General features: G+C 46.9%; 1 protein-coding gene across 1 annotated transcript in view; it reads right to left on the bottom strand.

The window, feature by feature from the left end:
* Window positions 1-4,667, bottom strand: part of ACY3 (aminoacylase 3) — a 24,955-nt gene that overhangs the window by 19,704 nt on the left and 584 nt on the right. The gene's annotated exons all lie outside the window — the stretch shown is intronic.

The raw sequence follows: 4,667 nt of genomic DNA, 5'->3' as shown, positions 1-4,667 counted from the left end.
TATATAAAATATCTTGATTATGGATGTTAAAGATGGCTTGTCTCCCAGACTACCTGACCACCCCAATACTTCACATAAATAGCCAACAGGTGACACAGACTAGAGTTTAGTGCCCATAGCACTCTTTTATGAACAAATGTATAAATAACAGAGTATAAAGCAATACAATATGAATGGAGGCCAGTGTCCTTGTAAGGCACTCAATGTATCCTCAGTATCTGCGTAATACGTAAGATAGGCCTCCAGCCGTACAACACCAACTTGGAGACAAATGCACCATTAACTGCAGATACAATCACTAGTACACTGACACTCAATCATGCACAATAAGGGGCACCATATGCAAAACAGATCCCTACCTAATATACATTTGACCATAATAACTGCCCTCATGGACCTTGTAACCCCGTGAGCTGCCATACAACCGCACACCACCTGTCCCAAAAAGCCAAGTGACCAAACAATAATTTGTTCAGTTAATAGGGTTGTGGGTGGGTAGTTTGGCCTACACAGCTATCTTCCAACTGAAAACTACATGATTCCTCCTTTTTATGATCCCCTGAAGCCCCTCCTGTTGCTCTCTGCCCTACCAATCAGGCAAATACCACCTCCATATTTTCCTTTATGCTGTTTAACCCCCCTGTATTCTGGCCTCTTTAAATTCAGTCATGTAAGCCCTGCCCATATGCTTCCAATTTTTTTGCTGTAGAAATTACTTTTTTAGTAGATTAGGGGAAGACAAGAGCTGTAACCTTCCCCCATTCTATTAAAAATGAGTAAGAAAACTTGTCTTGGGTTAATATCAACACTTTAGAGATACAATTCTTTGATCGGGCCAAACAAAATGAATGAAATGATCTTGCTGTTACATGCATGGCTAGTAGAGATGACCCTGGATGGATGCAAACCCAGTTCAACTGAAATTGCCCAAACCCACTCAAAACTGTGACTGCAACTCCACCCCCCCCAAATGGGTTGCAGTTGCAGCGGATCATTCCCTGCCCCTCTGTGATGTAAAGTTGCAAGTTAGACATTGTGCCTCTCCGTAACTGATTGGGCAGAAAAAAGGGGGTGACAATCAGAGTTTTGAGTGGGCTTTGGAAAGATTTAGGCAAACTAGGTTTGCTCCAAGCCCAGCATCCTCACTAATGGCCAGTAGAAAAAGCAATGCAAACTGTACAATCAGTGCAAAGGCTGAAAATTGTGGTGCTGACTTACAATGCACAAAACAATTAAAACCCAAAAACCTGCAACAAACTGACTGCACTGTAAGTCAGCCATGAAGTCAGGCTAGAGCAGCCCCAGGAGCTGGACAGAAGCCTCAGTTGTGGAAGGTGGCTGCCAAGTTCCCAGGTTCTATTTTAGGACTTGGGCACACCATGTCCGTTAAGCTGCATTTTGTCCTTTAACTTGTTACCGTACGGTCATTTTAAAAGTAATTTTCAAAATGATTTGATCTGCAGCTTTTACCCACATAATCCCTGGTGATCCTGCCATGAAGGTCGTTGTACAGGTACCTTCTGTTATAGAGTGACAACACCCTATCCTTGTCTTTTAGGATTTCCATTATATTTAATGGTGTCTGTTTACACCTGATTGTAGTGTGATTAAAGCCTAAAGCTAAAGATCCTCACTTGAAAAAAGAACATGACTTCCTTTTGGGGCAGTCATGTGTTTTGGTACTATAAACCAAGGAGACAGAGGAGATCCTCTGGAAGCTGCCTGTCCAGTAGTCAGATCACTTAGGGCCCGTTCACACCAGTTGCAGTGCGTTCCGGCCAGAACGCACTGCCTCGTATTGCGGCCAGCTCACTTTTTAGTGGGGCAGGAGGGGACATGGCGGGCCATTGAAGTGAATGGCACCATAGCCACGCCCTCCGGCCGCAATGCAATCGCCCGCGCGGGACTGCTTGGCACATTGTGCCTGCGGTCTGGTCCGGTCCGATCAAAATGCTGCAAGCACTATTTTGATCGCACCGGACCGCAGGCACGATGTGCCTTGCGAGCGCATTGCGGCCCGAGGGCGTGGCTACGGTGCCATTCACTTCAATGGCCCGCCACGCCCCCTCCTGTCCCACTAAAAAGTGAGCCGGCCGCAATGCAACGCAGTGCGTTCCGACCAGAATTGAGCCGGAATGCACTGCAACTGGTGTGAACTGGCCCTTAAACCGACTCTTTCACATGATAATTGGCCAGCCATAAAAATAGGACAAACCTTGTGGCCCCAGTACATTTTTTCCAATTTCTCTCCAGGGTGACGCGGTTGCCTGAATAAAATGGCGATGCTGCCGTACAGTTCGGCCAATGATTTTCCATCCAGCTCAGACAATTAAATCGATGTTTGTTGAACCCGGTGATGCTTGCATGTAACTTAAACAGAAACTGGCTGAAATTCTTTGGGGGCACCGGCGCAGAGGCTTTGCCCTAGCAGCGCAGGGCCCCAGCGACTTCGAGACAAGCTGGGGCCCCATCAGCAACGCATTAGTGACGTCACTTCCGGCCAGTCCGGCAGCAGAGGAGGCCTGGTGTGCAGGTAAGAGTAACTGGGAGGGGGATGCAGCTCTGACCAGCCCACCTGAGACCCCTTCAGAGCTACCAGAGACAGTCTCAGATGGGCTGTGCAGCATCTATGGGGGGCTCTGCAGGGTCACTCTCAAGTGGGTCCTGTGTCCAGCGCGTCACTAAGCCCTGCATCCAGCGCATCACTAAGCCCTGCCTCCAGTGGGTCGCTAATCCCTGAGTCCAGCGGGTCGCTAATCCCTGAGTCCAGCGGGTCACTAAGCCCTGCGTCCATGGGGTTGCTAAGCCCTGCGTCCATGGGGTCGCTAAGCCCTGCGTCCATGGGGTCGCTAAGCCCTGCGTCCGTGGGGTCGCTAAGCCCTGCGTCCGTGGGGTCGCTAAGCCCTCTGTCCGTGGGGTCGCTAAGCCATGCGTCCATGGGGTCACTAAGCCCTGCGTCCATCGGGTCGCTAATCACTGCAGCCATCGGGTCACTAATCCCTGAGCCAAATTCATATACTGTTCTGCATTGCTGTATGAATGTATTGTTGGGATTTGTAGTCCCCCTACAGCTGGTGCCATTGTACATTAGAGTGTAAGCTCCTCTGTACAGAGACTGATGTGACTGGCTCAGTGTTCTCTGTACAGCACTGTGTTATTTGCCAGAGCTATATACATGTATAATAATAGTGTGACTGGTGTGAAAATTCCTGATGGCTGCTAACCCCTCCAACACCCAGACAGTGATGTTTAAAATAGCCGCAAACATACTGGGGGGAATTTATCATAGCAATTGCGAGTGTTTGAACTTGCACGGAATATATTTGATGCACTCTGCGGCAGAGTTATGTTGCTAGTGTAACGTTTTCATAAATTAGGTTTAAGAAAGAAGACTTGTAACTTCAGGCAAAAAGCTTAACTGTCTCTTCTTGAAGAAGTGGTCATGGGTACTTCTTCTTTTTTTTAAGCAAGTAGATTTTTATTCAAAATTTGTCGATACAAATGCAAAAACATGACTCCAAACAGAAGTAGGAGTCTGCGTATACCTGTTTTTAACATACAATACTGGAAAAACAAAGTATAATAGCAAACAACATAGTCCTATGTCCGCGATGGATACAAGGTGATGACAGAGTGTGTCGATTGGCAATGTAGACCGTGGAGATATAGACAGGAATTGCTGACGTTTAAATTACACGTACAATGCCTATAAAGTAGATAACTGACATAGGTAGGATGTGGGATGGATCAGAACAGGTAAGAGAAGGCATGGGACTGTGGGGATATGGAAATGTAGAAAGGGCATCTAAGTGTAAATAAAAGATAAAAAGAAGTGTGGTAGGGTGGCAAAAATCAGGGTCGTCGGTTCCGGATCTGGATGTTCGAGATCAGCACACAAACGGACTCATGTCATAAAACATTGAGCTTACCCAAAGAGCCAGCGGACAGAGCTTGTAGGTACCACTTGGATCGTTGGAATACAGACATAATATCTTTCAATTGGTCTAGGGCACATTCAGATGTCAGGAATTGTGCCCAAGTATGGAAGAATTTACCGGTGTGTTTAGTGTCTAATTTGTGGAGCATCATAAGTTGATGGAGGGTAGTTTTTATCTCCGTCAACGTAGGAGTTTGGGGAGAGAGCCCATGTATGAGTATATTCTTTTCGATAGCTAGAAGACAATAGTGTCCCGGGGACTTCTTAAGTTGCGATTGTTTTGTAAGGTGATGCTCCAGTTTCAGACAGCCGCAGAACAAGTGCAGATGAAAACAGGTGCAAAAAACGTGCAATTGAAAAAGTAGTGCAAGCTCTGGGCAAAACAGGTGCAAAACGCGTGCCGTTGGAAAAGTAGTGCAAGCTCAGGTCAAAACAGGTGCAAAACGCGTGCAGTTGGAAAAGTGGTGCAAGCTCTGGTTAAAACACGTGCAGTTGGAAAAGTGGTGCAAGCTCTGGTCAAAACAGGTGCAGTTGGAAAAGTAGTGCAAGCTCTGGTCAAAACAGGTGCAAAACGTGTGCAGTTGGAAAAGTAGTGCAAGCTCAGGTCAAAACAGGTGCAAAACGCGTGCAGTTGGAAAAGTAGTGCAAGCTCAGGTCAAAACAGGTGCAAAACGCGTGCAGTTGGAAAAGTGGTGCAAGCTCAGGTCAAAACAGGTGCAAAACGCATGCA

The sequence above is a fragment of the Nanorana parkeri genome, unplaced genomic scaffold (assembly GCF_000935625.1).
Source record: "Nanorana parkeri isolate BGI_ZX_2015 unplaced genomic scaffold, ASM93562v1 scaffold1269, whole genome shotgun sequence".
In the NCBI taxonomy this organism is placed as follows: domain Eukaryota; kingdom Metazoa; phylum Chordata; class Amphibia; order Anura; family Dicroglossidae; genus Nanorana; species Nanorana parkeri.
Note: the sequence above shows the minus strand (reverse complement) of the source record. Positions and strands in the feature narration are given on the sequence as shown.